The sequence below is a fragment of the Elaeis guineensis genome, chromosome 9 (genome assembly GCF_000442705.2).
Source record: "Elaeis guineensis isolate ETL-2024a chromosome 9, EG11, whole genome shotgun sequence".
NCBI lineage: Eukaryota > Viridiplantae > Streptophyta > Magnoliopsida > Arecales > Arecaceae > Elaeis > Elaeis guineensis.
Genome location: NC_026001.2, coordinates 30,424,171 through 30,445,724, shown reverse-complemented (window position 1 = coordinate 30,445,724; position 21,554 = coordinate 30,424,171). Strand labels below are relative to the sequence as shown.

Genomic DNA, 21,554 nt, shown 5'->3' with positions numbered 1-21,554 from the left:
CTCCCTAGAATTTTCCCACACCCCCAAAGAGAACCCACACCCAAAAGCCATTCCCAAGAGGAGTTTTCTTATTCCTTCCGATGTCCCTAAGCCCCTCTTTAAGTAAGGGCATCTAAGGGTGATAAAGGGTTGAGTTTGTGTAAGATTAGGTTTGATAGGATCAAACCCAATCAAACTAGGACTCCATCTTTGATCCAATCAAAACCAGATCTTATCTGATTTAAACCTTATCCAAAAAAGAGATAAGAGAGTGTGTGTGAGGCTTTTGGCATGATCCATGACTGGCACAAAATCCAAGGTGGCATCCCCTTTGTAGGTGTGAACATAGGTGGCGCTAGTAGAGAGAGAATTCCAGTCCAACTGAGTTTCATTAAGTGCAGATTTAAATCTGATTTAAACTTGATTTAATCCTTAACAATTTAGGATTAGGTTGCACCTAAATTAAGTTAATTTCTAGTCTAATTAGGTATCTAATTAAATATAGATTAAATCCTAATCTAATTAGATAATTGATGCAATCAAGTCCTAGTCAAAGTAAAAATTATTCTCCTTATGCAATTGGATTATCTCATAAATCAGTTAGACTTGATCTAATTAAATCTAAACTAATCCAAATTGAATCAAATTCAATTAGATCTGATTTAAATATTATAGCTCAATCAAATTGAACCAAATAGCAATGCAATTGTCAATTGATCCTCTTACAGTTCACTGACACTTAGTGAATTAGTTAATTGTAACTTTTGCATTATCAATCATATGGTTAATCAATTTTTATTATATTTTTTAATCATATTTCAACCATCTAATCAGTCAAAAATCTCTTTTATATGTAATCCCATAGATTTCATTCTATCTGGTAGTGAGATATACTATGATCTCCATCATAGTATCATCAAAACTCTTTTCGATGGATTAGAACACTTCTAACTCACATCCATCAAGGATCATCGATCCAGAATGATCCTAGTAAGTTCTCACAATCCACTAGTGATGTCTAGTAGCATGTGGTGATAATTCAGTAGAATAAAAAGAAGAACCCCTAGGTGTAGTTACCATGTGATTCAGTTCCTCTATTATGAGTTTCGATAAAATGGAGATCATGAAAACTCATCGAATCCCAACATCAGTCATATAAAAAATTTAATTAGTTCAAGTCCAGATATGATACTCATGGAAACTTCTATCCATCTTGTTGAAAAATGTCCTAAAGTCAATCATTTGATAATGCATTAATTATAAATGTAAATAAATTGATCAATAATAAAAATTATTTAATCTTTTTCATCACAAGATTACATCTTCTAACAAACTCCTATATTATGATGAAGTCTTTAGACTATTTTGATCGATAAAGAAAGATTTATCGCATAGTCCTTAAACTAGTTCACGATCAAATGATATGCTATTACTAGGACGATAGTGATATCAAGTGTAGGTCATTGTGTATCATATGCGTTGATTGTTCTCGTAATCAAATGGTGTGAAGACATTGGTATGGCATGTAAGTGAGATATAGGAGTACATCTTATTAAACGTGACCAACTGTGAAGCATTCTAATATCAAGAGTAGCTCGTGAAGGGTATTGGTATAAGTGTCCCTCCGATCTGAGATCACCACGGTGACTTTCGAGCAACTCATTGTACTTTGGTATCAGACTAACTGAGTTTCTAATTCAATGATAGAAGATTTTTAGGTGCAGTCAAGTACTTGTCAAGTCGATGTGTGAGTCAAGAAGGGATTGATCCCAATGAATAGTAGAAATTAATGTATCAATGCATTTCAATATAGCAAAATCTAGATCCGGATAATCTATGTGATGGATTTGAAAGATCGAAATACAATATAGATGACTTATCTAGGATTGACAGTTAAATCTTAAGTCTCTTCGAGCATTAGAATCAAAAGAATGAATTATACGGTAACCTACCTCTCCTCTGGCCACCTCGACTTCGCCTTCCTCCTCTTTCGCTCCATCCTCAACCCCTCCACCTATATCTAGAACAACCTCATCTACTCCTGCACCAACCATGCTCGCTTCCACCACTCCCTCCATCTCTACTCTCTTCTCCTCTTCTCCAGCCTCCATGCTGACAAGTTCACCTTCCCCTTTGCTCTCAAATCATGCACCGCCCTCGTCGGCCTCCAGCTTGGGAGGTAGCTCCACCAACATGTTATATGCTCTGGGTGCGCTGATGACCTCTTTGTCAGCACCGCTCTTATCAATATGTACTCCAAGTGCGGTGATGTTGGCAATGCCCATCTCATCTTCGATAAAATGAGTAATAGAGACTTGGTCTCGTGGACTTCGATAATATCTAGTTACGCCCACAATGGCTGCAGCACCGAGACGTTGGAGTTCTTCCATCTCATGCAGCAGTCGGGCGTGAAGGCCAACCGTGTCAGCTTGTTGAGCACCCTGTTGGCGTGCAGTAATCTGGGGCCCTCGGGAGGGGAGTGTGCTTCCATTGTTATGCGATCAAGACTGGCTTTGAGCCTGACATTTTGGTTGCAACTGCAGTTGGTGATATGTATGCAAAGTGCCGGAGCCTGGATCTTGCACGATTGGTGTTCGAACTTGCGGATGAGAAGGACGTTGTGGGTTGGACTGCGATGATAGCGAGCTATGGATACCATGGGCTTGGGAAGGATGTTATTGTAGTATTTGATTAGATGGTGGAAGCTGGGGTGAAGCCAAACCATGCCACTTTTACTAGTCTCCTCTCTGCATGTAGCCATTCAGGGCTGTTAGAAGAAGGCGAAACATATTTTCATTCCATAAAAAAATAGGTAGGTTGCATGTTTGAATTTTAAAATAATTTTGATCACAGCAGAAAACAAATCTAGATTAAACTCCTTTAACCTCATATGCAATAGATCTAATCTATACTACCCAAGCCCCTGGATTTATGACATGCATATAATCTAAAAAATAAAAGAAAAAATATTGAGATCGAATCTCAATACTTTTGCGTGGATCGATCTACACCACAGTCGATGATCGTAGATCTGAACGGATTTTTTTAGCTGTGCACGTTCGGCCTTTACAAGTATCCACACAAGCACTCATTCCGACCAGAGGTAGGTGTCTTCACTAAGATGCTAGCTCCCTTATAGAAAATTTCTCTTTGATGACTAAGATGTTCTCTCACAGATATCACAGACTCTCTTGAAAACTAGGAAGAACGAGAGGAGGAAGAAAGAGGACTAGTTTTTTCTTATTTTTCTCTTACTTGAGACATCCAAGTATTGGATCCTTTTTATAAGAGGGGCTAGGGATTAGGGTTTGGAGGAGGGGCCGCCACCAAAAGTTTCCATAAAATTTTTGATTGGTTTCCTTCTTATCTTCTTGTCTAGATTTGAATCAAATTCAAAACAGAGAGATAAGGATCATGACTTATCAAGAAACACCCTGCCTTATCCTTTTGATTTGAATCATATTCATATTAGGAAAGAGTAAGGATCATGACTCATCATGAAACCACCTGCCTTATCTTTTTGATTTGAATCATATTCATATTAAGAAAGGATAAGAATCATAACTCAAACCAAATCATTGACAAGTCCCAAGGTTTTGAGATTCTAGATTTTTTTTTTGTATCAAACCAAATCTTATTTTGTTTGGACCTAAGGGGAGAAGGGAACCTAATCAAATTAGAAATACAATCTTCTTAATTAAATCTCAATCTAATCAAAAATTGATTGAACCCAAGTCTTGATCAAATCAAGAATTAATCTCCTTCACAATTAGGCTTGATTCAATTAAACCCAATCCAAGTCAAACTGAATCCAATTTAATTAGACCTAATCCAAACCTCAATGCTCAATCTAATTAAACCAATTAGAAATCCAATTACTAATTAATCCTCCCATGATTTACTAACACTTAGTGAATTATCTAATTACAATATTTACATAAAGTTAATCGTCAATCATAGTGATGATTTTATCCTTCAATGATTCATAATCATCAATCAGCCATCTGATCGGATAAGACCCTCTTTTATGTGTGATCCCATAGGTTCCATTCTATCTGGTAATAAGATATATTATGATCTCCATCATAATATTATTGAAACTCCTTTCGATGAATTAAAAAATTCTAACTCTATCCTTCGAGGATCATCGATCATCAAGATGACATCCGATGAGTCTCACAATCCATCAATGACACCTAGCAGTATGTAATGGCAATCCAGTAGAATAAAAGTATGAACTTTTAGGTGCAGTTATCGTATGATTCAGTCTTTCTATCATGAGCTCCGACTTGATGGAGGTCATGAAAAATTCGTCAAACTCCATTATCAGTCATATGCAAGATTGGCTCGATTCGAGTTCACTTGTGAATCCTGTGGAAAGTCTTTTTCAGTATTCACTTTTGCTCTAACCAGAGACTTTCTGAACTCAATCTTGCGAAGTGTATAGGACTATTCCTTTTCTACCAAAGTTGATAGATTTCATCTAGGTACATCCTACTCCAAACAGTAAATCTGAACCTACAATAGCCAACATACATAATAAGGACCCGAATGGCTAGGGACTAAGAGAATGTGCAGTCAAATTAAATAGCCTCGCTATGAATAGTCAACACACCATAAGTCAAAGGATTAGTCATACCATTACAACATCGAAAAAATCACTGACGAGTGAGTAGACATCCAAATAATTTCTCGTGTTGGTCACACTCAGAGCAAGTTATTCTCTAACAACCACCTGCACTCTTACCCCAGTATCTCCATACTACAGACTCAAGACCCATCTATCTAGAAAGAAAGTAATCCATGCACTGATCATAAACAGATTGATCACTATCCTCCATGACGATCATACGATTGGGAGTATTTAGAAATTAACCACTAATGATTTATGTCTCAAATTCTCAACACCTTGAGAATATATAAAATCATCTAAGTTAATTTCTAGGATAAATCATGGATACATACAATATGATTGATAATAAAAATTTATTCGATAAGTACAAAAATATGCCCTAAAAAAATGTATGCATTAGTCAAAATTAACTTTTAGGGTACACATCTAACAAACTCTTACTCGCACTAAAGCCAATCTGCTATATACTTGAGCCCCTTCTTCTAAAGACAGGCTTTGGTATTTAGCTGCCTAAGTGAATTGGGCCTACGACATTCCATATGGAGTCTACTTTTTGTACCTTTATATATTTCTACTTAAGACAATCGTGTATATCCCTGTTCTATGTGCTTGGACTTCTGGTGAGATTTTGACTCTTTAGTAAGGGCTATGGACCATTATCTTTGCAGTATGGTGTCATGGCATTCGATGTCATGACATTGAGTTCTGTAAGTATTACAAGAATCAGAATACATCCTGTACATCTACAGTATATTCAGCTTCTATTGATCAATTGCTTGGAACCCTTCCAACATACCAATCTAACATAACTCAAGAGTACATACTGATGCAGATATTCTACTATCAATGTATCCTCCAACTCTTAGCTCTAACCTTTCTCCAAAGACCAAAAATAAACCCTTAATTTTTTTCAAGTACTTAGGGATGTTTTTCACAGCAATCCAATGCTCTCAATCTGGATTCGATAAATATCTGCTCATGACTCTCACATCAAGATATACAAAATTGAGTACATAGCATGGTATGCACCTATGCCCTAGAGGATAATGAATCTCTCTTGGAGGTTTCTATGCTGAATCCTTTCAGCACCTCTTCTATGTACTTGTCTATGAAAAATCAAATGTCCTTTAAGATCTATTTTATAGACCTTCATTCTTAGAATGTTGGACGTTTATACTAGGTCTTTGATGAAAATTCTATATGTAACTACATCATAATCGATGTCAGTATGGGACCCTTCCACTGACCTTCATGTAAACATATAATTTCTCTTCATTTTTTATGAAATTAAATAATTTGATTACATCATTAAAATAACTTAATGTGACTATGAGATTTTTGTTTAAATCCATAAATAAATTTTTGCAATGTGACCTTTATCACTGGAATTGAAATCCATAGGCCACTGTATATAGATACCTTCCCAAGATATCCATTCAGTAGGGCTATTTACACATCCATGTCTCGGGGTCGATATCTAACATCATCTCATTGTAGATTTCAGGATCATCTTTATGTTTTCAATCTTTTTTAAGAAATACTTTCTCTTAATCCTTTATAAGAATACCAAGTTTCTTTCAAAAGGATGGAAGATCCTACTAAATCTATGAGGTGGAGGAGGTGCTACATGTACTGGCTCATCATGAAAAAGTTTTACAGGTCCTATGACTCGTTGTTCTTTAGAGACTCTCTGTTTGAGTTCATCCCCTCACTGTTTTCAAGAAAACAACATGATTTGTCACAATCACATTGTGAACCACTGGAAAGAGTAAGTGGCATCCCAAACTTTTTAGGATATCCCATAAATGAGCTTTCAAGACCTATCCTCTAACTTGTCTGCTATATCATATCTCATATGGTGTGATGAAACCAATTTTAGAGGAAACTTAATTTAAATTTTAAAAACTAAAGCTTGTTCCTAAAGAAACAAAGGTTAAATCAGTGAAGTTCATAATAGACCAGACCATATTTAATATAGTGTCATTCCTCCTCACAGATATCCCATTGAGCTGAGGTGTACAGGAGGATTTCATTATGAAACTATATCATTTTCTAGAGATAATTATAAAATTTTCTATTTGATATTACATTCTCGATTTGATCAAAGTACCTTTAAGATTTTTTTCGATTTAATTCTCTATTTCATATCTAAATTCTTTAAACTTTTCAAAGATTTCAGATTTATATCTCATATACATACCTATACCATGATTGATCATCCATAAAGATAATGAAGTAGATATAACCTTCCTCGTATGACTCATCAAATGTGCCATACACATCAAAGTGTACTAGGAAAGTATCTCAACAGTCCTTTCTCTTTATTCCATAAAGGACAGCATAGTCATTAATCCTCAAAGAAATAATTCACAGACTAGATATGATTCAACAATCAATGAGTCCAAAAGCTCATATTTCTCCAATCGATAAATCATTTCTTCTCTTATATGACCTAGCCTAAGGAACAACTTATATACTTCAGGTTATTTGATTTCTAGATTTCTCAAAATTAATGGCATTCACTATTTGCTCGAATATATTCACATATGCATCACTATGCAAATGTTAGAGAACTAAATTCAAAATGATATCGTCGAGGTTAGGTGCCTATAGTCACAGTATAACTTTTGCACCATCACCGACTCAAAAGAGTCACTTCACCTTTCCTCAACCCTCTTCCTTCCCTTAGACACTTATTGAAGTGTGTAACATACACTAGAGTCTAATACTTAATTGGAAGAAGAGAAAATTGTAAGATCAAATTTGATAAACTCAACATATCTTTCGAAGGTATGTCTATGTTGTTTTAGGCTTTCCAAGTATGTACGTCTGAACTTTTCAAAATTTTTTTAGTTACCAATATATTGACCAATTTAGTTAAGGTACTATAATGTTTATTCATATAATAGTTTCACAAATTCTCCATTTGAATCAAAAATTGCAGGATCAAATCCATTAGTAATTCCTTGTGCATGGTCATATCGAGCTTCTCAAGCTCTTCAATATCTTTGATCATTATCAAACAATGATTATGGACAAACTACTCATCACGCATCTCATATGCTGTGTGACTTTAATCATCTCACAACTGTTGTAGATGAATTAGTATATCATTGACAGTCTACATGTCCTTATGCACATATTGAAATTCATCAATCATGGACTTCAATTTATAGCACCTAACCTAATTGTCAATATGCAACCATTTGTCAAGTATAGCTCGTCAACTATGACTTGGATAAGCTGATGATATTGGATTAATCTGGTTAAGAACATGGCTTAATTTCTAAAAAGCTAAGAACTATTCTTAGATTTCTGAGCCAGAATATGTAATTAGTTTCGGTTAAGTGGTTGATATCTAAGATTCAAGCTAGAGGGTTGGAAGCTGACGGAATTAACCATAGAGAGTAAAGATTTAATTAGATGATCATACTTGTAATATTTTGTTCTAAGGACTTTAAAACAAACAAAAGCTCCCACTAATTTTTTTGAGTCTCTCACACTTCTCGAATGGAGAAACGAAAATCCTAATACAATGAGTAGTTCTAGTGGGTGCTGCGATCCCATCGATGTATAGTACCTCACCTAACAGTTATTGATAATATGTACACTAATGCATGGACAACTCTTTAATCAGATACTTCTCTAAACATATTTCAGCGACTTGATCTCTAAGTCTTGTGGCCTCACTTAACAGTTATTGACATATTTCTTAGTTAAGTCTGATCCATCATTCACCAGCAAGCGCAAAGCTGTCATTAGGTCCCTCACCAAACAGTTATTGGGTCTAACCCCATCTTTATTAGGAAATATATCTCAAAGCCAATCATCAGTCTGTTGATGATTGTGTTAATTGATGTAATTGTATATGAATTAATTAATAAAATATTTATTTGATAATTTTTCATCATAAGCTTGTACATCTTCTATATCGAACTTCTGTATTATGATGAAAGTCCTTAGGACTATTTTAAATTGATAAAAAAAGATTTATCGTTTAGTCCTTAAATGAGTTCGCGACTAAATAATATGCTATTACTAGGACGGTAGATATATCAAGTGTAGGTTATTGTGTGCCATATAGGTTGGTTGTCCTCTTAACCAAGGAGCGTAGAGATGCTGGTATGGTATGCAAGTAAAATATAGGAGTATATTTCACTGAACATGACCAATTTCAGAGCACTCTACTATCAAGAGTCACTCCAAAAAGATATAAGTTAAATGTCCCTTCGACCTTTAATGCCGGACAACCTAAATTTTTAAGTCAGGATCGGAAGGTTTCTGAGTACAGTCAAGTACTTGTAAAGTCGATACGTGAGTCAAGATAGAATTGACCACTCCAAAAGATTGAAGAGAATACTTTGTATTTTAATTTAGTAAAATCTTAGCCAAAGCAATCCTTGTGAGGAGTCACAGGATTTTTTAGGTTGAGACACATAATGGATGTATTGTTAAGAGTTGACAGTTTAAACTCTAAGTCATCCAAGCATCAAGGGTCAAAGAAATGAATTATATGGTAACTATATCCAAGTAAATTCTTGAGTGTTGCTTTGCATACATTCGACCTATCTGGATGTCAGTTACCATTGCTAGATAGTTACTCCAATTGGTACAGAAATATATTCCTGTGCTACCGACTTAGGTTCAAACCTATGGGGTCACACACATTAAAAATTTTTCTCCAATCAGATGGCTAATCTAAAGAGTCTCACTAGACTAGAACTCTAGTGAAGAATCTTACTAGACGGGGACTCTACTGAAGAGTCCCACTGGACGGAGACTCTGGTGAAAAGTCCTACTGGACTGAGACTCTATCATTAATAGAAGATTAATTAGTGATTAGATCACTAATTAACTCAATTTGATTGAGTATTAAAGTCTGGATCAAGTCTGATTGAATTGGATTCAATCAGGTCAGATCTGATTAGGTTATGAGATGACCTAATCAGTAAGGGAGAAATGAACCTGATTTGATTGGATCTATGGCTCAATTAATTTATTGATTTGATCATATTTAATTAAGATTATTGAAGCCTAACTAGATTAAGTTCATCATATTTTATTTGGATCTAATTGAATTGGATTTGAAAGAAATCTAATTGGTTAAACCCTAGAGTCTCAAATGAATGGGACTCTCTTCTTTGCGCCACCTAGAAAGACTCACCCTTTTCTCATCGTACAAAATCAGTTTATGTGTGAGAAAATCTGAAGCTAAACCCTTTTTTATCACCCACTTTGGAGTGGATAAGGTTTATTTTAAATTGAATTCAAAAGGTTTGAATTTAAACTCAAAAACCTATCCCTATCATCCCACTAATTGGTCCCTTGTGAAGGAGCTTATTTTGTGTGACAAAAAGGAAAAGCTCCCATATGTTTTTCATGCCCAAAATCCTCTAGTAGGTCTCTCTTTAAGTCAGATAAAAGTGAGAAAAAGTTAAAGGTAAATTAAAATTCAAAATAATTTGAATTGCAACAAACTCTACCCCTTATCCTATTTGACCTGATTTGTGCGACAACCATAAAAAGCTCACATTTTTTTGCACTAAAAAATCTGAGGTTTTCACCATGAGATACCAAAGGGAAAGAGGGGCTGAATACCTTCCTTGGGGCATGAGATTTTGGTGGGCTTCTATCTTCTTTGGCACGAACAAAGGAGGAGACCGATCTCCTCTCGGGTGAGAGACCTAGAACTATTCTAGGGTTTCTGGGTGAGAAAAAAATCAAAGAGAAGAGAGTCTTCATCAGATTTTTCTCCACCATTTAGTATCCTTCTCTAATCTATCTTTGATATTGAAAAGATTCAATACAATCGAAGAAGGAGATCAAATCAGATCTGCCATCTGAAGCCAACTGTGCGAGCTAGCACTCTCGTGGAGTGCTGATCGGTCCAAAGGCTTCATGTGGACCATCCGTAGAGACCGAATACTTATACGATTGTAACCGATTAGAGAGGACTTTCAGAGTTACATTTTCAATCATAGAGTTTGACTATCCATACTCAGGTATTAGGTTCGAAACCCTGATAGTAGTAGATTAGATCTATTACTAAATGCTGCTTTTTAGTTCACATGCTTATTGTTTTAAATTTAAATTTTTATGCATATAAATTCATGTTATAGATCCATTTGTAAAAATTTTAAGATCAAATCTTATACATATATTTATAGATTAAATAGTTTAATCTACTATTTTTTATTGTAAAATTTTTGAAATGCATGCATGAAACCCCTATGCATCCCAACAGTGATATCAGAGCCATGGTTCGATATGACATGATATTATATATATTTAGATCTATAATTTAATTTAAATTAAATTTGATATATAATCTTTAGATCTAAAATTAGTTATAAATCTGATTGCACAAACTGATATAAGGTTGTCCTACTGTAAGGTTTATCCCTTACAGTGCAAAGATTGTCCTAGTTTGTACTGATCCTTAGAGAATTTGATTTTAAATTGAAGCATATAAAATTTATTTATGATGATTATTATCTGATTTTGATATAATCAAAATATAATAATCAGATATAAAATAATTTAGATTAAATCTAAATTATTTAGATTAGATGATTTGAGTAGTAAAGTAATCAGATTGGGTTTGTCATCAGACCGTTCGGTTATAGGAGGTAATAGAGATTCGATCTCTCTTTTTCTTATTCAATTGGATCCTTTTATGATATGTAAGGATGTCATTGTGACTATATCTCATGAAGAGGAATGCGAAAAGAAAACTTTATTTTTCTCAAAATCCTAAGATTGTATATATGATGCATTGTATGAAAAATAGTTGCATCTAATCTTTACAAATAAAGTCTAGAATCAAAAATATATTTAGAATAGTTCTAAAATAACTATGATTGATTTTATTTCTATTTATATAAAATTATTTTGATCTAAAATTAATATAATTGTTATAGTTCGCCTGTTGAGTCGACTCAGTATTATTTGGGTCGACTCAGAACTCTGGTTAGTCAGCTCAATTTCTGTTGAGCAATCTCAATATAACAGGCTAAAAATTATGATTAATAATTCATCATCAATGAGTCAACTAAGTCTCGAAACTTAGTTGACACATTATGATGAGTCGGCTCAATCTAGAGGTGAGTCCATTCAAATTTCAGATCTAAATAATCATGCATGAAAATTAATTATAAAAATATTTTATAAAATTTAAAATTATTTTCAAATACTGAACCCCTACCCACAGCCCTAAACTTAATTAAGAATTAAGTTAAACAAATTAGATCTAGAATTATGAATTAAAGATCTAATGTCATTCACATAAAATATGGGTGATGAATTTATGGGTTAGCTTGATCAGGTCCTCCAAATTAGGTTAGACCTAGGGTTAGAATCAAAGATTAAATAGACTAAGATGAGAAATTAGATTAAATCAAGATTTCTCTCAAGCCAATATAATAGTTGTAGTTAGTCGAGTCTATGTCTTTAATTAGACCCAAATGGACTTTGATCTTGAGCTTAGTGGTCGAACTCAAATCCATAAGTAGATCCAATTGAAATTGATTAATCAGTTGGTGTCTAAGATAAGTTTGACAGTCTTGATCGATGATTTTTAATTGAGAGCTACTCACATAGATTGAGTCTATGATAAGTTAATAGCATATCCCTCCCATCGATCTCACTTACTTGGCCAACATGGTGAATTAAATTTTGATCAGATCGCTTAATGATCAAGGTTGACCCATGCTTACTAGAAAATTAGTTCGACTGATTTAGGTATCCCTAGTTCAACTTATCTTTTTCCTCGACATGACTTGATGAAGTCAGTGGAAGGATTGATGACTTGTCAGTTGGACCGACTTGTTTCTAGTCCACTCTGATCTGACTTGATGAAGTCAGTGGGAGGATTGAGATTAGCTGGTCTTTGTATTTAATTCTATTAAATTATATTAACTAAATTTTTTAAATTATTAGATCTATAAAATGAGTTAGTTATGGTGATAACTAGATCATAGCTTCCCATTAAGATGAATGATAATGGGTCCATCATTTTTGATTGACATTGCAGGTACCATCTGTCTGATGTTTCTCTGAATGATAGAATTATTATTCATCATATGATGACTCTGTTGTATATCCAATGAATGGTTGGGTTGATCAAGCCATACTTGAGCCTGATTATTCATTAGTTAGAATCACTGAGTAGGTTCATATTAATGGTTGGACCTAATCAGGACTTTCAATAGAGGTCCATCGCCTACTGAAATAAAACTTGGGGTAAAATTAATTATTAAAAATTATTTAGAGAAATAATTGATTGAGAACCTACCCATAAATGTATATGGGTTGGTCGAGCCATACTCGGACCTATATGCAGTCTGTATGGATTCTAATACCCGCTAAAGAATTAAGGTAATTTCTTGAATTGGAGTTAGAGGCTATCAATTCGTATAAAATAGTGAGAGAATCTTTAGACTAAAGTCCACGTCTTTAGGCTTGATTAATTCATATATTAATTAGGTTTATATTTTTCTTTCTTTTCAGAAATGGCTAGCAATTTATCGCTCCACTCACTGTTTGACAGTGATAAGCTTATTAGACCCAACTTCGATAGTTAGTATCAGAAGTTGAATATTGATCTTGAGCCTAATGTAGCTAAAAAGTTTAGGACTGAACCGAGTCAAGCAAACTATGACCCAAATAAGCTAAAAAGAAACAAGTAATTAGTTGCTGATCAAGATGTTTATATGATAACACCTTATAATTTCTCTATATATGACACTACTACCTAGGGATTGAATATCGAAAGTTTAGTTCACATATGTAATTCATTGCAAAGACTTCAAGTTAGTAGAAAATTTGAGAATAATGAGAGATTTCTGAATGTAGGAGATGGAAGCTAAGTTCCAATCCTGGCTTTAGGAGTCGTCGAGTTTGTTTTCAAATCTAATCGTGTCATTTTGAGTGATTATCACTATTGTCCATCTTTCTTGATGAATATAATCTCTGTTGACCTTTTGATCAAAGATAGTTATAGTTTATCAATAAAGAATGATTATTGTGATATCATTATGAATGATGTTGATGCATGTCGTAGTACATCAAAATTAATCCTACTCACTACTATGTAGAGAGGGTGAGTCAGGATCGTATCCGCAGGGATCTTAGTTAATTATTTCAAAAATATAAAAAAATAATAGATTATAAGAAACTAAGAAAGAAATATGAAAATTATAATAAATTTATTTTTTATTAATCAAATAAAGAAGTGTACATAAAGAAAAGAAATAAAATTATGATACAAGACAACTAAACTAAGTTGATCTTCTTGCTGCATCCGATGGTGGATGTGTCTTCTTGAATCTTTCATCTTCTTTCATGCAGACAGCGACAGGATGGCTGGATGGCTTAGTCTAGGAACTCCAAGGAAGAAAGATTGATGGAAGTGGGTATGTAGAAGAGAAAGGGTAGCAGCACTAGGATTAGGACCTCTCTTAGATTTGATGGGATCTGAAAAGAAGATCTGTGAAGGAATATGGTATCGTACTAGGGTTAGTACCTCCCCTAGACTTATGGAGAAGAATAAGAAGGAGACAGAAAGAGAGAAGCTTAAAGAAAATTTAGGGTTGGCTTGATTCAAGAAGATGGAGGCCTTGGGGTTCTATTTATAGAGTGGAGAGGCTAGGGTTTCATGAAAAGAGATGTGGGAGCATGAATAAGAACCCTTAGATCTTCATATTGATTCTCTTTCATTGATCTTTAAGTCGTGTTCACACTGAAATAGGAGCTGGTTGTCTGGTTCACTCAAGTCTGATCCAATTTGAGTCTAATTTGAGTCATATGAACCCAAACTCTCAATTACTTGCAAAATAGATTAGAGAGCATCAAATTTTAATAAAATAATATCAATTATTATAATATTTAGTGTCTCTAGTGACTTAAATTAAATTTTCATCACACCTCCCAACTTGAATTTTTACTCATCTTCGAGTAAAATAGATACATTAGTATTGTGCACCAAATTATTCTTGAATTGAAAGTTATCCTAGATATTTCTAACTGCAGTGGATATCCGACTAGACCATTAATGAGGTACTTCATTGGATTATCAATTTGACCCAATTAATGGTTGAGTATTAGCCATGAAAATTTTTAAAGATCTTCTTTTACCAACTTTCCACTCTACTCTTTAAGTCCTCTAACTTGATGTGAGCAGGGTTTATTGTTTCTTTATTCTTTCTCTTTTTTTTTGTAGAAATATTTACATGTACTGTTAGTACAATGTCCTAACCCCTTAAGCTTTCTAATTGACTCTTGTAGCGAGCTTTAGGCCAATGACTCCCAAATCAGTTGACTTTAGGATATTAGGTGTAAAATATCCCTCAGACTTACTGACTCGAGTCAAAAAGACTATGAATTAAAAACTGACTATATAAGAGATTTCTTCACATTCTTACCTTTTGACACGAACAACAATGCTTACTGAGGCGAAGGGATCCGGTTACTTAGTGAGAAATATTAAAAATCTCTCTTTTTTATTTTATCTTTTTTTATAATAAAAAAAATGTTTACGTACCTCGACCTTTTCATCCATATCCCCATAAAGCAAATTCTTCATTAAGATGGTGGGAAGAGGGTTCTAGAATCACTCCAAAATTTAGTCTGGTCTAAATTCTCTCATTAATTGGGTGTCCTTAATAATTTCTTCCTCAATATCTCTAAAATTATCTAGATCGTTAATCACTCATTAATTAGGGTGTCCAGTTAACTTCAAATCGAGATAAAATTCAGATATACAAAACTAATTATTTTTGACTATACTCGAGGACTTAATTAGTTATTCTCCCTCCAACTTAATTTTTATTATCCCCAATGAAAGAAGAGAATCATAATAAAATATAACAAGAAAGGATACCACCTGAGTTTAATGTGTGCATTCATTGTTGAGAGATTTTTCATTGCTGGGTGTGGTGTGTTCTTGATTTCAGTTGGTATGAACGTGGCTCTCCCCCCAACTTGGCTATTAGCATCACTTATCCACTCCACTATAGAGATTCTACTTGGCTAATTATTTTTTTTCAAGATTTCTATAAAATAAAAAAAAATAAAAATATTGCATAAGCTGGGTTGCCTCCCAAAAAGTGCTAAATTTAATATCTTCAGTTGGATGCTTTAAGGGAGTCCCTCCTATAATTTGGGTACGTCCCTCAAAGAGTCAAAAGGACAGGGCCAATCAGGAGGTCTTGTCATCATGGTAGAAAAATGTCGGTAGAGTGTTCTATGACGATTAGCCCGAACCAATAGAATGTACTGGGCAAGCATGCAATTTTAAGGACTAACAATATTCTCATAATTTTTCTGATGATTGAAAAAGGATTGTGTTTGTTGAACCGAGATTAGGGTTGGTAGTTTAAGAGTTTCTTCAATTATAACCTGATCTACTCTAATCTCTATCACGGATATGATATGTTTTGTTATCATCTCTTCTCAATCTATAGCATAGTACTTTTCCCAAATTAACACTAAATCTATCTCCATATATCGTTTTAACATCGTAGAAAGATTTTGGAGACAATCCTTAAAAGTAGTGCCAAAAATAGAGAAATCAGTCATAAAAATCTCAATATCATTGTCTCTCATTTCAAAGATATCCCATCCAACAGCTTTTTTATGTGCTTTTAGGATACTACAAGTTGGACTTTCTGATTAGGGATCACTAGAAGGGTGTTAGTGGGTGCGTCAGGAAGTGACTTCAGTTCTAAAGCAGGTGGTAATTCTAATAAGAAAGCTATTGGGAGGTTAGGTGATGGCTCATATTTTTTGATTCAAAGTAGGATGGTTTTAGGATAGGGCGTATCAACTAGATCATTTATTTTTATGATATATCCATCGACATCAAAATCATCCACCTCAAAGTGAGCTAAACAGGGATTTAAAGAATCTTGGAAGAGAATTATGGGTGTAACTTCTTTTATTATGTTATTCATTTGTGATCCTTGGAAAGTCTCAATTAATTTCATTTCATCAATTTGACTATCCTTCCCATAAAAAGAAGTGGGTGATTCTAGGGCATTTGGAAAGGGAGCGATAGGTAAGTAGGATAATGATGGAATTGGTTTGTCCCACCATTCAAATTTTTCTGTAGATGTTTCTATCTTAGTCAAATTATTTATATTGATCGTTTTGATTGCGCAGATTGTTTTAGAATCATTTCATTTCAGAGAGTCATAATCGATTGTTCAGAAAAAATTACAGAGATATTAAAATTTTTAGTCAGGTATTGTCTCTCAGGATCACTCTCAGGCTGACTAAGCAGCTCTTCTTCCTCCTCCCTACTAATTGTAATTACTGATTGATCGACTTGAATTTTTATTTCGGCTAAGGATTGCATAGAGAAGTGAAGGAGCTGATTAGTGCTTTCAATCCTATCTAGTGCTTGCAGAACCTTCTCTTCAAATGATGGGCTATAGATAGTTGGAGGAGGTTGATATTGTGAATAGAGCAAGTCGTAATAAGATGGTTCTTCAAATGTAGATCCTTGTGTTGCTGGGGTACCGACTGGATGTGGGTTCTATGAAAAATTTGGTTGAACCCCCAACCTAGATTGTAGTCATTCAAGAATAGATTATTTTCTGGTTCGTAGGCTATTTAGATTTGATCTTGATGAACTTGCTCATACCTAAACTCAAAAAATTGGTACACAGTTGGGCATTCAACTTGTTGTACAAGAAGAAAAGATATAGAGAAAGAGTGTCTAATAGATGATAGACAATCTAATTTATAAGACAGCTCATTATCTCTACTGTAGAAATCCATATTCCTAGCACAGATCTAATTTATCAGATTGTTCTTGAATGATTTCAAGAGATCTATGTCTAGATCAGAACAATCCCCTTCTAATTTTTTTTTTTAAGGAAGAAGGAGAGAAGACGAAGAAGAGAAGAGGAAAAAAGAGAGAAGTTTTAAAAATGAGAATCCTAAGAGAGTCCTAAACCTAGAAACAATAGATGCGAAGATTATTTTTATTTTTTTTATTTTTCAGATAAGTGATGCAATCAAATCAACTCTATCCTAGGGTTAACCTAGATCTAGACAGCTCCTAACTACCAAGGTCACCTTTGAGCACTCCAAGTAAAAAGCTAGTCACTCAATTGGTCAGGTAAGTGTAAGGTTGGTGGGGGTCCCCCGTTGCTTTCCTTAGACACCAACTGCATTAGCCAGATAAGCGAACAGAATCAATTAATAAACCACCTTTCTTTGGGACGTAATTTCTGAACCACTTTTCTAGACACCAATTAAACCGACCAACCTTAACTTGGTCCAACTCTTAGGGTTCCTTGTCTATTGAGCTTGAGAGTCCTTAGGGGCCAATGTCTAATTAATTTTAAGTTGGAGGCTTAGGTCAATGCAAATACAGAATTATAATTTTTGGGCCAAGGAAGGGTGATCAAATCCCCACCTTATCTTGTTTAATTGGGTTAAGTGCCCTTAGAGTATTTTATGGAAATACGCAATGCAAAAAGAAAAGATGTCCAAACATGTTAAGTAGCTTTTAAAATTTAATTAGTTTATTTATATTAGTTAAGTGTTATGTGGTATCTTTGTATTCCTTTTATATTATGTTATCTTTAAGCAAGAAGAAATAAAAGGTAAGTTTTAAATTAAGTTAATTAGATATTAGAAGATCTAGTGAATCTAACTAAATAAAAAATAAATAATACTAAGATTAAAAGGCAAGTAGGTATCCTATAAATAAAGCAATAAATCAAATCTACTTTTAGGATAATAATTTATTCTAAGCTATGAAAAATAGTAAATCACTTGGAATAATGGGCAATAATAAATAAAGTAACTACTTAACTATGCAAATAAGATAATCTCACGGTTAAGAATAAAAGGTAACTATATAATCTAAATAAAAGGCAAAGAATCTAATCTACTTAGGCAGCAAAAAATTTTAATTATATAAAGCAGTAAATTATTCTAACCTATAGGAAGCAGTAGATCACCAGACTATAGAAAGTAAAAAATTTTTCTATGCATACAAATAAAAAAATTTAGATATAAAATAGTAAATCTATCATATATGAAAAGCAATATAAGATAATTTTTTTTAAAAAAAAATAAATAAAAGGTAATTAAGCAATTAAAATAAATTAATTTATAATAAAAGGTAAACTACTAATCAGCAAAGTAAAGTATGAAAAGCAAGAGTACAAGAAAAAAAAATAATCAACTAAAAAAATAAAGCAGTAAAACATATAAGACAGTCAAGCAATCTAAAGTAAAAAATAAAAATCTAAAAAGTAGTAAATTTTTTATTATTTTATAGATTTTTTTTTAATTTTTTTTAAATAATCATACCAAGATCTTCGATAATGGTGCCAAAATTTGATGCATGTTGTAGCATATCAAAATTAACCCTACTCACTACTATGTAGATAGGATGAGTTGGGATCGTATCCGTAGAAATCTTAGTTGATTATTTTGAAAATACAAAAGAAAAGAATAATAGATTGTAAGAAACTAAGAAAAAAATATGAAAATTATAATAAAATTATTTTTTATTAATCAAATAAAGAAGCATACATCAAGAAAAGAAATAAAATTATGATACAAGACAACTAAACTAAGTTGATCTTCTTACTGCATCCGATGGTAGATGTGTCTCCTTGAATCCTTCATCTTCCTCCATACAGACAGCGGCAGAATGGCTAGATGGCTTGATCTAGAAACTCCAAGGAAGAAAAGTTAATGGAAGTGGGTATGTAGAAGAGAAAGGGTAGCGGCACTAGGATTAAGACCTCTCCTAGATTTGATAGGATGTGAAAAAGGGATCTGTGAAGGAATATGGTGTCGTGCTAGGGTTAGTACCCCCTAGACTTATGGAGAAAAAGAAGAGGGAGAGAGAAAGAGAGAAGCTTGAAGAGAACTTAGGGTTGGCTTGATTCAAGAAGATGGAGGCCTTGGGGTTCTATTTATAGAGTGAGGAGGCTAGAATTTCATGAAAAGAGAGGTGGGAGCATGAATAAGAACTCTTAGATCTTCATATTGATTCTCTTCTGTTGATCTTTAAGTCGTGTTCATAGTGGAATAAGAGCTAGTTGCCTGGTTCACTCAAGTCTGATCCAATTTGAGTCTAATTTGAGTCATATGAATCCAAACTCTCAATTACCTCCAAAATAAACTAGAGAGCATCAAATTTTAATAAAATAACATTGATTATTATAATATTTAGTGCTTTTAGTGACTTAAATTAAGTATTCATCAGATGTTACAATAATGCGAGAATAATTAAGAAATGGCATCTATATTTTATCATAGCCTGTGAGTATAATGTACACTCCAAATAAATATCCAAAGTTAGATAATATCACAGATGCCTACCTTTGGCATTGCAGGCTCGGTCATATTAACAAGAACAGGATAAATATGTTAGCACAAGAGGGTATCTTCAATATCAATAATTATGAATCATTGCTGACCTGTGAGTTTTGTCTTCTTGAGAAGATGACTAAATCACCTTTTTTCTGAAAAAGGTGAACGAGCTAGTGAAGTTCTACGTCTAATACATAGTGATATTTATAGACCTATGAACATTAGTGCTAGAGGAGGGTATAGCTATTTTATTATATTCATAGATGACCTATCTAGGTATAGATATGTCTACTTGATGAAACACAAGTCTGAATCATTTGAAATATTCAAATGATTTCATAATGAAGTAGAGAAACAAATTGAAAAAAATAGTAAGACTCTTCGATCTGATCGATGGGGTGAATACCTTTCTAATGAATTTCTGACATATTTTGGATAGAATGAGATTCACTCATAATGGACTCCTTCAGGGACACCACAGCATAATGGTGTTTCAGAAAGGAGGAATCGAATCTTATTGGATATGATTCGGTCCATGATGGAGTTTGCAGGTCTACCGATCTTTTTTTAGAGATATACACTTGAGACAGCCTATTTTGTGTTCAATAATATTTCGAGCAAGTTAGTTAGTAAAACACCATATGAGATATGGTCAAGATGTAGGCCGAACCTTACTTACCTTAAGGTCTGGGGGTATCCAGCTTATGTCAAATGATTACAAACTGACAAGCTCGAACCTAAGTCTGATAAGTGTAATTTTATAGGGTACCCCAAGGAAACGAGAGGATATTACTTTTATCTTCCTGCTGAATGAAAGGTATTTGTCAGCAGTAAAGCATACTTTTTGGAAAAAGAGTTCTTTAATGAAGGAATAAGTGCCTCTAAAGTCGACCTTGACGAAGTTCGACAGGTAGAATAACTGACACCAGTGACTGAATCTGAATCGGATTTGATAAGATCAAATCCAGAGCCCAATATACAAACATCCTTAAGGCGATCCGGTAGAGTACTGTGTCAGCCGGATAGATACCTAGATTTTTTGATCCGGGATAGAGATCTTATTGAGCTCGATGAGAACAGTGAGGATCCAATCACCTATATGGATGCAATGTAGAGGTCCGACTCTGAGAAATAGCTTGAAGCCATGAAATTTAAAATGGAGTCCATGAAGATCAACAATGTGTGGACATTGATTAATCCACCTGAAGGGGTAAAACCCATAGGGTGTAAGTGGATCTTCAAAAGGAAAAGAAGCGCAGACAGGAAGGTGGGGATCTATAAAGCTTGTTTGGTTGTCAAAGAGTATCGTCAACATTATGGCATTGACTATGATGAGATATTTTCTCTTGTGGCAATGCTCAAGTCCATTCGGATCATGCTTGCGATAGTGGTATACTTAGACTATGAAGTTTGACAAATGGATGTGAAGACAGCTTTTCTAAATAGAGAGCTGAACGAAGAGGTGTATATCATGCAATCTGAAAGGTTCACATCCTCAGATGAGTCCAAGGTGTGCAAACTTCAGAGATTCATTTATAGATTGAAGTAAGCATCTTGAAGTTGGAACATACGTTTTGATAAGGTGATCAGAACGTATGGC

At 34.0% G+C, this 21,554-nt stretch overlaps 1 pseudogene; it reads left to right on the top strand.

Moving 5' to 3' along the window:
* The first annotated feature begins 1,910 nt into the window (after window positions 1–1,910).
* LOC105035812 (putative pentatricopeptide repeat-containing protein At3g49142) overlaps window positions 1,911–21,554 on the top strand; it is a 28,370-nt pseudogene continuing 8,726 nt past the window's right edge.